This window comes from Schistocerca americana, chromosome X (assembly GCF_021461395.2).
Source record: "Schistocerca americana isolate TAMUIC-IGC-003095 chromosome X, iqSchAmer2.1, whole genome shotgun sequence".
In the NCBI taxonomy this organism is placed as follows: domain Eukaryota; kingdom Metazoa; phylum Arthropoda; class Insecta; order Orthoptera; family Acrididae; genus Schistocerca; species Schistocerca americana.
This window is the reverse complement of record NC_060130.1, coordinates 1,000,956,100-1,000,969,832: the sequence shown is the minus strand read 5'-3', so window position 1 is coordinate 1,000,969,832 and position 13,733 is coordinate 1,000,956,100. Positions and strand designations below refer to the sequence as shown.

General features: G+C 38.1%; 1 protein-coding gene across 2 annotated transcripts in view; it reads right to left on the bottom strand.

Moving 5' to 3' along the window:
• LOC124554772 (ER degradation-enhancing alpha-mannosidase-like protein 1) overlaps positions 1-13,733 on the bottom strand; it is a 206,606-nt gene that overhangs the window by 126,527 nt on the left and 66,346 nt on the right. The window lies entirely within an intron of this gene.

Below are 13,733 nucleotides of genomic sequence, written 5' to 3'. Positions count from 1 at the left end.
TTGAACCTATTATAAACGTATGGTTTGCTACGTGTATCAGCTGGTCTTGATATCCACATAACTCTGATATCTCAGTTGCTGTAACACTATCACATAAGTTTGCTCCTTTGATGCTATTGGAGGTATAGTAGATATTAAATTTATTGTTGGATCAGTTTTTATGTAGCTTATGGAAATTCATTTCATGATGACATTTTGTGACAGCTGTATTGACAGTTGAGTCAGCAATGTTACATAGTTACAGGGTGTTTGCTTCTTACGTATTCTCTAGGTCTTATCTTCGTTCTTATCAGCTATAATGTATTGCTTCTATGATTTGTCTTTATGTGGTTCTAAAATCATATGTAATCTAATCTTATTGTTTTTTTATGGAACTGATTATGCCAGACAGTGTTGGTTTCACGAGGTTGGAGACAATTTCCTGATGTGATTTTTGTAAATGCATGTTTTTCAGTGGTTACTTTTGTGCATACTTGATGTTTTTTATGGTAAGTTATTGTTTTGTTATGTCCTAATTCTATTTTGATTTTTAATTTGCAGTGCAGATTGTTGAGAGCATCATGTATTAGTTGGGTGTTTTCATTATTTACATCTGTTAACATTAGTGTGTCATCAACATGTTAAAGTTGTCTACTATTTTGGAGATTATTGTGTTTGTGGCACAAAAGAATTTCTCTTGTGAATTATCTAAAAAATGTCCACATGCAATGCTAGATTCCATGCCTACACCATCAGAGTGAGTATAATACGTATCACTGAATTGAAAGTAATTTTGTGTCAGTATTATGTGTAATAATTGAACAAGCCCACTGATGCTTGTTATGGTTGCTTTCTGTAACATAGTAAATTGTGTTCTATTATGATAATTGTTTTCTCAATTGGAATGTTTGTATATAGATTCGTGATATCAAATGAGACAAATTTGCCATTTTTTGGATTTTGATATTATGTATTTTTCGTGCGAATGATAGTTTCTTATTTTGTAGTATTTATTAAAAGTGTATAGTTTCCTTACCATGATGTGCAGTTTCTTGCTAAGCAAATATATCGGACTATTTATACTATTGACTACTGGGCAGATATATTGTAAATTTTAGCATGTCCACGAAATTTCGGAGTTCTGGGATTCATTACCAAACATACTCTTCTGTCATAGTCAGATAGACCTGTATTACACTGTTTCAATATTTTCTCTATTTGTGATGCATACTTGTTTTTGGGATCTCTAGTGATTTATGTGATGTTATTTACTGTGAAAAAGTCATTTACTTTTTGTATATAGTAATTTTGCTGCAGTATAACTAAACTTACTGCTGTCTGATTTTACAGTTATTGCATTATTAGCTGTTAGGTTATCATTATATTCTCTGTACTGGTTTTTGTAATTGTTGATACTGTTTTTCTATTGCATTCACTGCCCTAACAGCAATTTCATTTTGTTGCTTTACATGCAATCTAGCTACGTCAATCGCTATTTTTATTGTTCATTAAGTTATTTCCAGATAGTGTTGTGGAATGGATTCTCCATCATATTTTAAACTCTTATCTAATAGACTTTGTGAATTCTTGGCGAGTTATATGTCAGTCAGGTTTTCTGTCCTTTTATCAAACTGAAATGGGTGTGTTTGTGGTGGATATTGCATTTTTATAAGGTTTTAAATTTGATTTAGTGTAAATCATACTTTCTGGCTAATAAGCTGTACTTATTTATCTATAAATTTTGAAACACAATCAAACATAATTTAAATGATACTATTACTAAGTTCTAAATATGCAAGATACATATCTTGATTAAGGTACACTTTGCGTTCGATTTTGTCCTTGACTTCTTGCCACATCCATATACTGGCTGCAGATTGCTTGACAGTTGATATAATTACAGGTTTTGCGACAATCTTGATACTGACGTGTAGGAATAATTTTCTTCTTTATGCATAGTGTGTTGAATTTTATACTTTCAACTAATTTAAGCATTTTTATTTTCAATCAAAGAAATTGTATGCATTTCCCCATTATACTGTATGACATTAATGCTGCTATGTTTCATGACGTCGTTTATTACTTTAGGCCTAACTCGGCACGATTGCCATCTGTGTTTCAAAATTTACAGATAAATGTGTACAGTTTATTAGACAAAAAGTATGATTTACATACAAAAATAAAATTCGAAACCTCATAAAATGCAATATCCTACAAAAAGTTCGCCACAAACGCCCCCATTTCAATTTGATAAAAACAGAAAAACCTAACTGAAATACTATTTACAAAGGGTGAACAAAATCTATTAGATAATGGTTAAAAATATAATCTAGAACCAAAATTCCCCAAGACTGTCAGGAAACAACTTACACCAACAACTAAAATAGTGACTGATGGAATTAGATTACCTATGAAACAATGAAATGAAATCACTATTAGGGCAGTGAATGCAATAGAAAAAGAAAGCACTGATAATTACAAAGAAACAGTGCAAAGACTATAAGATATTCCGCCAAATTAATAATAAAGTAACAGCTAATAACACAACAACAGTAACGTCAGAAATACAATTCTATCTATGACAAAAGAGTGCGTTTGCTAATGAATCCTGGAACACCTACATTACATGGACATTCAAAAATTCATAATAGATCTGCCCGATCTGGCCAGTAGTCAACAGTCCCCCATACTTGCTTAGCAAGAAACTGCACAACATACTAATGAGACTATACACTTTTAATAAATAATACAAAATAAAAAAAACTCTGTATTACTAGCACAAAAAATACAAGACATTAAAATCCAAAACAATCGCAAATTTGTGTCATTTGATATCACAAATCTATATACAGACATTCAAATTGACAAGGCAATTACCATAACACAACACAATGTACTACGTTACAGATAACTACCATAACGGGCGTCAATGATATTGCTCAATTATTAAGTTTAATACTGAAACAAAACTACTTTAAATTCAATAATAAATTTTATACTCACTCAGATGGTATACATATGGGATGCAGCATCACAGTTTTAACAGTGGACATTTTCTTAAACATTTTAGAAGGGAAATTCTTTCATGCCACAAAAACAGTAATCTCCAAAATTGTTTACTACTTTAATATGTTGACACATTGATGTTAATAGATGCAAATAATGAGGTCATTTGACTAATACATGACGCTCTCAACAATCTGCACCACAAAATAAATTCACAATAGAATTAGAAAACAACAAACAATAAATTGCTCGGATTTGACCATAAACATCAAGTATGCACACAAATTCAAGACTTATCAGAAACTGACCATAACAAACATTAACAACACACATTCCTGTCATCCAAAATTGCAAAAATATGCATATTTTCATACTATGTTTATTCAATTAATAACTCTGCCTTTGGAGCATGACATCACACAAAAATAGATACAACTCCTAAAATATGTTGCAGAATGAAATGATTTAGATCCTAAAGTTGTCATGCACTGAGCCTACACAATATGTAAAGAAAAACTTTGAAATGAGAACTACCAACAAAACAAAAATTTATATGCATAACCACTAAACATCTATGAATGATACAGCACAGAATAAATGCATTATTAAAACACCCTAACGTAAAATTTGCATACCAGACCTGACACAATCTTTGAACACTACTAGACTCCAGACGAACAAAACCAACCATCTATTCCAAATCCAGGAATATACAAAATTGTATGCAGAGTGTCTGATAAATCTGATATAGGTCACACTGGGTGGAATTTCAATATTAGATACTTAAAAAACAATACAAATAGCGATTGTAACCAATCAACTTTCTTCCACCACTTGAAAACAGAACATCATACAGTGGACGATATGGAATGGGCTGTCGAGGTTTCACACAATGCGCAAGAAGGACAATCACTGAGTACTCTTGCAGAAATGAACACACACACACACACACACACACACACACACACACACACACACACACTATTACCCCAAAGAAATACTAAATGAACAGGTCGATTTGAAACACAAACACTACAAAGAAATGGTATTGAAATTATCCTTCAAAATAAGAGATGAGCAAAAACACAAAATCTATAAATGTGTCACAGATCACATTAACACTAAATTAAAAGTATCCACTGGAAAGCACTATCTGGAATAACCACTCAAAAAAAAAAACCAATAAGATTAAATTATATGTGGTCATAGAACCACATGAACACGGCAAGAATGGAAACAACATGGGGTCTAGCAATGACCCCACCACACCGTCACAGCTCTAACAATGTGATCAATGGAAAGTCCTAACAGGAATGCCAGTTGAAAAACATTATGTTTCACCCATGCACACATTTATATTTGTTTTCTTACTAAAGTTGCTTTTCATCCTTCAGCTAGCACCACCCTGCTGCGGCTACAACCACCGCCGTCACCACCACCACTGCCGCCACCGCCGTCGACTTTCCTTTATTACCCATCCATTAACTGGTAAATTCACCACTGCCATGTCTTCTCCCACCACTACCATTGTTTACCCCTGCCCCTCACAATCCCCTACAATCACCACTTGGCTTACTGCCACCTTCCATCAGGCCTATCCCCCTCCCCCGGTCCTTTCCTCTCCATGCACACCAGCCTCGACAGCACCCTTTTCAGATCCAGCACAAGGACCAGCATCATCAATAAATAAATAAAAAAACTGAAAGCCCAGACTTTATGGACTGCCAGGCAATTCCATCTGCAATCACGCCTACAGAACTTCATCCGTTCCTCCTCTCCTATCCTGACCCCAACCTCCTCAAATCCAAAACACTCCTCCTCGAAATCAGAAAAATATTCCTTCCTCACCATCATCACTCAGCTCATCCCTCTGTTCTCATCAGATCCCTGATCCAGAATTCCACACCAAACTCCTCCAAAAGATCCCCCGTGTCACTTTCGGTCCCTTTGGAAGCCCTGCACCCTTTCCCCACAACCACCCAGACCAAGCAACCACAACCTCCTCGCTGTCATCCTACCCTCACCACCGCAATAAAAGGGATCAACCCTGAGACCACGATGGAGTCTGAGTTCAAGTCCCATCCTAATCTAGACATTCAGAAAGCACTCCGAATTTTTGATGACTCTGGATCAACCTCCAAAGTCCGCACCCTCATTGAATACCCACCCACAATGGGGCCGCGATCTACGAATGACACGGCACTGAACCACTCAATTCCTGCCCTCAGTCCCACTGCTGCCAAAGATGCCTAGTGTATAACAACCACCTAACCACTGACTGCAAAAACCTTCCCTTCTGCCGCCACTGTAAGTACCATGATTTCCTCAAGCAATGCCCTAACCTCACATCCCCCCCCCCCCCCCCCCCATTAACAGTTCCCTCCTCCACCCCAACAACTCCGTCTGTCCACCTCCTGCATCTGAAGACATTATCCATTTTATGCCCATAATTCTTCAAAACATCCACCCTTTCCAGAGGCCACATATCCTACACCAAATTACCCTTGCTGCCCACTCTGTCCTCCACCTCGGCACACCAGCCACCTACTGGTGTAACCAGGTAAATTTTCTTTTCACCCATCTCTGACACCATGGTTTAAACCCACCCTAGCCACCGATCCACACCACCCCTTCTGTCCCTAACACATGGTGCAACAGCAGTATAATATGCCATTCCACAATATCCGCTCCTTTTCAGCCAGCACACACCTCTTCATGCACACACTTTCCCAACACCATATAGGTACTTTCATCGTGAAAGAAACCTTTCTCCAACCTCACTACACTATCCGCAATTTGCTGGTCCCATGCTGAACTCCAGCAGTGGCAACCGTTTACAGACTGACTGATATAGTTCCCCCTCCACTGCATACCCACACAGAAAGCAATTCCACTCCTGATGTAATCCTCACCTCTCTTAACACCCCTGGGCATATTACTGCAGCAGTCCTTGACCTCATTGGAAGCAACCATCTCCCTGTCCTACTCACCATCCCCTAACCCTCATCTATCCACACCATCCCATACACCCTCCCCCCCCCCCCCCCCACCCACCAATGTCCTCTCCTATTCCTCCATGAACTCTAATGACCTGGTTGTCGACAGAACGTTAAACTAATCCTCTGTGAATCCCGTAGCCTTTACCGATCTTTCTTGCAGACCCGTGACCAAGAAACACTTTGACACCCCCCCAAAACTACCACATCATTTGAAATCTGCTGAATGCTATGAAAGGCAGAGTTTGGTGACAAACCTGCACAAACCTCAATCCCACACTGGCCATAAACTCTTCCAGGTACTGGAGGGCATTTCACCATCTTACTTCCAACTACCCTACTTCCTCCTGTCCCCACTTGCATGATGATCACCTTCTCCCCAATAACCTAATCAACGCCAAGCACTTTGAATCCTATCTCTACCATCTCACACAACCCCCACATTGATTACTCCTTGTTCCCAACAGTCGATGAGCGTACCAATACCTCCCTCCCACCCCTCACTCCTAGCTTCCAGTACCTTGACAACACCCCACAAACAGAAATATATACTCCAATAACAACATAAGACATTCAACAGATACTCCTTCACAAACACAACAGTGCTCCAGGTCACGATTGCATAACCTACCTACAGACACCTGAAATAATGTCCTCTCTCCTTTCTAGACATCCTAGCCACACTTCATAATATAAACCTTCACATGGGTTTCTATCCTGAGCCATGAAAACCTCTTGAATGCTCCTCTTCCTCAAACTAAATAAACCTGCCACTGACTACTACTCCTACCATCCCACCAACCACACCTTCGTGTTTGTCAATGTTTTTGAGTCCATCCTATCCCGATGTATCCATAAATACCTACAACACCTACCCATTCCTGTTCACCAATGTGGCTTCCACCCCAATTTCTCCTATGATGACCAACTCTTGTGCCTTATTCATGTCCTACCCCACCAAATCAGCAACCTCTAATCCCCCATTTTTGTGTCCATTGATCTTGAAAAAGCATATGACGATGTATGGCATCCCAGTCTCAGCCTCCTCTTTAAGCTCAAGACCCATGCACTTCCCATAAATTATGTCCACATTATCACATCCATTCACTCTAATCACCCATCTTATGTCACCATCAAGAACAACAACAACAACAACAACAACAACAACAACAAATCCTGTATCTTCCATCCCACTGCAGGTGTGCCCAAAGGTTCTATCCTCTTTCCTCTTCTTCTGTCCTCTATACTGCCAATAAGACAATGCCCCATCTCCTCCAGTTCATCTCTTCCAGTATGTCAATGACACTGGGTTCCTTGTCCTCTGCCTAACCCTCCATATATCCCAATGATCCCTCCAGTTCCATCTCAATTCACCACCTGGTGCAACCAGTGGCTCCTCAACATCATCCCTATCAAAACCCAGGCAATAATTACAGGCAGAACCACCTGTAGCTTCCATCTCCACAACTTTTACCTTACCATTTACAACCTTCCTACCCAGTTAACTAACACACTAAAATACCTGAGAGGGACACTATATCACCGACTAACATGGAAGCCCCATCTATTAACCATTCGACAGAAACAAATTCAACAGAAAGCCCACAACTGACTAAAGTGACAACTACTAACCAGCCAAACATTGGGATTGTATCCTTCCACAATCCTCAGCACCTATAAATCCCCGATTCGACCCATCCTCTGCTATGCAAATCTCCTCCCTCCTTTTATCATGCCCTACAGATCCTTTGACACCTTGCCCTCTGGCTAGCCTTCCTGATCCACTTACCCTCCCCCACCTGCATGCCCTACCAACTTATAAAATTCCCCTGCCTTTTATCTTCTAACTTGTGCAACTGTCCCTCCGTCTTTTATATACCAACTTATAACATTCCCCTTCCTTTTACCTTTTCACTTGTGCAACTGTCCCTCTGTCTCTTATATTTTCTGAAACATTCATTTGCCATTTCATTTGTGTTAATATTTTAATTTATGTATCTGCCTAGCTATCTTTCTATTGCGCTGAACACTCATTTTGTCAACCACCATATCCAATTTTATCCTATGTTTTAAAATTTTTACTCTCAATGGCTGAAGAGTGACAACTTGCATCCACCGACAGGCCCCTTCCCTCCCACCCACCAATATGGGGTAAAGGGGGTGAAATGACAATAAAGGGAAAAGAAAGTAGTTTTTGGCACACTGAAGATGTATCAAAGACATGCCATCCTTGGTTGGACTAAATATAATTACACATCAATGGCCCATTGACGGTAAAAGTAGGCAGGAAATCCTAACATGAGCAATAAGTTTGTTATGAGCCATTGCTATTCAGTGTGGCCGTGTGATTACTGTGTTAAAGGAAACAGGTTCATGACTTCTTGTATAGTCATTACTGTATCATCTTTGCATTTTTAACCAATTCTTATACCAGCAATGATACCTGTATTCTTACTTGCCACAAATATTTGACCACTTTTTCCGACCACGTTGTCACTTCCACAGGTGTGGTTAGGCACGAACCTAAGGGTACAGCTTAAATTGATGTGGGTGAACAAGGAGAATGACATTTAGAGAGGAAAGTGCCTAGACGTGAACCTCAATTTCATTTTTGTTTTTTTAAAAAACAGAAAATAGTAAAAAAAATATTTTAAAAGCATTTAATATTTACTTCTTAATGTTATGCATTATTTAAATTTTACTAATAGTAAATAGAAAGAAAAGTTATGATGAAAAAAAAAATTACTTTCAGAAAGAAATTTACACTTGATGAGTTTCAAAAATATGTGCCAAAATTGGGTCTCTTGTAAAAACAATTACAACACTAAACAAAATTAGAAGAAGATATTGAATCAGAGAAAGCATAAAATAGTTGAAAAGTAGGTATAACATAACATCTTTGAGGAGGTTGTAGAATTTCCATGCATTTTCTTTGCTCAACCTGATTTCCATGTAGACTTACTTTCTGATGGTTTTGTTTGGTCGCATTTAAGGAAAAGACTAACCCACATCTTCATGGCAGTTTCATCTTTGAAAGGACATTCAATGTTATTTCTTTCCACCAGTTGTACAGCCATTCTTCACAAGTCATTGCAAGTAAGCCAAAGAAAATTCCATAGCAAGACTAAGACTAGCTCTTCTTCAGGATCTTTACCCAATGTTGTAGCTCTGCCTTTTTTTTTGTTTCTGCTGCTTCCTCAGGTGTACTGTACTTCGTGTTGGACACCCTTACAAGAGTTGTTTTTGGAACACTTAACTGTTTGCTGGCCTTCTTCCAACTTAACTGTTTTTTAACTGCATCAATAGCTCTAATCATTTGAGACACATTTCTCTTTCTTTGATCAATCATCCAGAGATTTCCAAGAGAATAAGAATGTGTATTAATACAGGCTGGCTTTATACATGCAAAAGTAAGGGGCCCAATTAAGCAACTTCAGGGGTCCAATTTACATGATTGAAACCTACATTTAATAACAGAGTAAATTTTGAATCAAACAGCTTAATCATAACCATTAAATTTAACCCTTACTATTCAGGAACACACACATGTTGAAAGATTTACCAGCTAACATCTAACAGAAATTACGAAAAATGTAAGACAATGTAAAACTTTTTCCATGGACAAAACATGTAGTAGCAAACTGATACCAAACAAGTGAAGCAGGCAACTTGTGCACCTCACTACAGGGTGGTAGAAGCCTAAACTAATATTTACACTTGCTCCCACTACAGTTCAGGAGAATGTTGTACTAGAGACCATGGAGGGTAGTCCAGTATAGGGCACTTTGCTCTATTCCTTGGTTGTCATAAATATTTGCTGTTTATTTCCCAATATGTTGCGCTTTCTGAGGGTGCAGTTAGGCAGGAACCTAAGAGTAAAGCTTAAATGACATTTATATTCTTTGTTGTCACAAATATTTAGCTGTTTTTACTTGGAATATGTTGCACTTTCTGAGACCCACTCACTCAAGCTATTTCACTCTTTTGCTCACCTAAAATGTTATCGCTGAAACTAATCATGCTGAATTTGCAGTGAACTTCAAACAGCAAAAACAAAGCGAGAATCCAAAGCTTGTGTAACTTAATTTAAAATATAAACCTGCATCTGGGTGAAGCATAGTGCTTTTTGATTGGCCTTCCTGTGCCGACCCTTTACTGGTCGCTTGGTTTGAGCTCAGACAGCATGGTGGCGATATTGCTAGACCACATGTTATTTGCATTCTTGCATAATCATGAATCACAGAAGCACTATAATATACCTGATAAGAACAAAGATATGACCTAGAGAATACCAAAGAAGTAAACAGCCTGTAACCATGTCACATCGCTGACTCAGCTGTGAATACAGCTGTCACAAATCATCATTATGAAATAAACTTTCATAGTTTGACGATTACATAAAAACTGCTCCAACAATATACGAACATGTACTATAGCTCCAACAGCATCAAAGGAGCAGACTTATACAATAAGGCGACAGCAACTGAGACTTAAATGTCATATGGATATCAAGACCACCTGATATACGTAGCAAACCATAATTCTATAATAGGTTAAATTATCTAATTAAAATTTTGAAATACTGAAGCAAACAATGTTCTTTTCACAGATAACCTGAGATGTCAGACCGAAATTGGCCTATAGTAAGGAACAATATCATCAAACTGCTGTGGCATCCAAACAAGAGACAGCCAGGGCAAAAGAACCACAGGCGCAAAGATGCGAGCTGGTGCCAGCACCATAGAGACTCACCACTTGGACAAGTTCCACCAGCACCATGGGCGGTGATGAGGATGACGATACCTACCTCGCCTCAGCCAATTGCAGGCCGAGTACAATTCACCAATGACTGGACAACAACAGAGAGAAGCCTACACAGAAGACAGAAGAGCCACTTTCACCCACTTGGTTATAGATCATTGCCCAGGGCTGACAGACAGTAAACATCATTTAGTGAATTCTTAGAATTGAACACACAGTTGCTGTAATTACATTTGCTATGTATTGTGACATCTATCTACGATTATTTTCACTTAGCCATTAGGGCTTTTTTTGTGTTATATTACAAGAAGTGTTGCAGATTTCAATATTCAACTAGTCACAAAGATAAGTAAACCTTTCAAATAATTTGTGTTACTTTTTTATGAACTTGTTGGAGTGTTGTTGAACCTTCGTTCTCCTGTCCTGTTGCCTGACCCTGGAGCATAGCTGTGTAATAATGGCAGGGAGAAATTGTCTTAGTGGTGTATGCACCAGAAGCCTTTTCATGACCTCACAAACTCAGCCTACTGTAACAACAGTGGCAACTCTGCCTACACAGCAGTAGTGACGATGCCTTTACAAAACTAACATAGCATTGTCTTTGGTCTCATACTGTCCTTATATGATATATGATGCAGAGGGCCCAGATGAGTACAAAAATAATACCTGAATGTAAGCAGCAACTGAACAATCTGGTTCACACATACCCATTCTTTTACCCCTTTTAGACAGTAAGCATCAACAATTTTTTTAATCATTTCTTTTTCAATCTTGCCTTAATCAGTTAAAAAATGGAACCTTTATACACCTACAGTTGCAGGAGCCATCAAATTGACAGCAGGGGTAAAGACTCTTTTTTCCTCTGTTAACATATTGTTATATGCCGAAAAACAAAGACATTAAAATTGAAGTATTGCATTATTTTCATTTGTAGCTATCATTTTTATTTGTGGTTGGTTTAATTTTGAGACAGGATTGCAACAGAATGTACAACTGTGTTTTACCAGTTGCTGCTTAATTTATTCTATTATAAGTTACAGTTCATACCCAATAAATTGTGGTCAGGTTTGCAGTTTAAAATCTAGTTTCTAAATCTGCTTTACCGTTATGTTTTCCATATGAAACTGTCCAATGTCTCTTGGGCTCGGAAGACATATACAACCTTCCTTGGTGATTCTTTAAGTGTTAGCAATGATTAAACTGCCCCCCCCCCCCCCTCTCTCTCTCTCTCTCTCTCTCTCTCTCTCTCTCTCTCTCTCTCTCTCTCTCTCTCTCTCTCTCCCCCCCCCCTCCCCCTTCCGATACCACTATGTACATCTACGTACGTATTCCACAAGCGACTGTATGGTGCATGGTGTTATTACCTTTCCTGTCATGTCCCACTCGTGAATAGAGTGAGGAACAAATGACGGTCCATATGTATCCAAACAAGCCCTAATTTCTCTTATCTTTGTGGTCCTTACACAAAATGTACCTTGTTGGCAATATAATCATTCTGCAGCCATCTTCAAATGCCAATTTCGTATCAGTTTGCAATGTTACGCCTGGATATTTAATTGATGTGGCTGTGTCAAGGAGCACACTACTAATGCTGTATTTGGACATTACAGGATTGTTTTCCCTGTTCAACCTTTTTCTACATTTAGAGCGAGCTGCCATTCGTCACTCCAACTAGAAATTTTGTCTGTCACCTTTTTTCTCCTACAGCAGTCTTAGTCACAAACTGTTCCCTACCACCTGGGCATTCCAGATTTCATTGTGGGTGGTAATGGTTTTAAAAACTTTTCTTTAGGTTTTCATAGAATTCCCCGTGACCATTTAAATTTCAGAATATGTACTATTTGTGACACCTGCACATAAGATTAGTTCATGCTACTTAATTGAAACTAAATGGCTTTATAGTGCAACTTAGTGCAACTGCAAAGAGAAGAGCCTTATTCCAGAATAGTTACTGCATCTCTCTCACAGCTGGCAGCTGGCACCGATCCCATCCAAACCCAAACCACAGGAAGCATGTGCATATGATGATATACAGCACAGGCTCTTTTGCTTGCAGTCACAATGGTCAGTACATGCTCGATTCACTTCAAACGAAACATCGAGAAATATTACGAATCCGTGTCTCGAAAAAAGAAATACGTTCATGGCTATCTCTCAGAGTATCTGAAGATGGGTTTCATAGAATCTGTTGTAAATAAACAACATCCAACGTTTTTATTGCGTCAAAAACATTATCCAATGAGGCACTGGAGCCAAGTCGATTGCAAGAAAAAACTTTCTACAAAGCATCCAATTGATAAACAAGCCACTGAATATTTCCAGAAAATATATAGAATATTTCAAAATCTTTTAACAATTGTTGCATCATTTAAAAAACCACATGCAGTGAAAAAGATGGATTAACTGCTACTTATCACTTTTTACAATTAATTGCACACAGTGGCCAAAGCTATAATATTGAAGGAACTGTAAAAATACCCCCTATACAAGAATTTATCAAACAGTAATGCATCAGGATATACCTGAACTTTTAAGTATGTTGTCCCTAAGCAACAGCAAGTGACTAACTGAAGAAATGGAATTATAATATTAGGGGAAAAAAGAAACTTTTAAGTATTCTTCAAAACACTTATTTTTCATGCATTTGAAGGAGACTACCATTGTGGATAGTAGAGTTTATTGATGGCATACATGCATTATTTTGATGAAAACAACTCATTACGAGGTAAAAGTCTATTTGCAAGAAATTTCATAACAGATACAATAGTATTATCTATAGTTAATCCTGTGAAATTATACTTTACAAAAAATAATATTCCTTTCAATAATATTGTCGCATTCATTACCAATGGAGACCCACCAATGGTAGGTCACTATTGTGGATCTATTGCATTTTTGAAGGAAGAACTGCCAAATGTGTGTGTTCACTGTGTGATGCATGGACATCATCTAGTGAAACATCTATGTACAAGTCTCCATTCATATTTGACA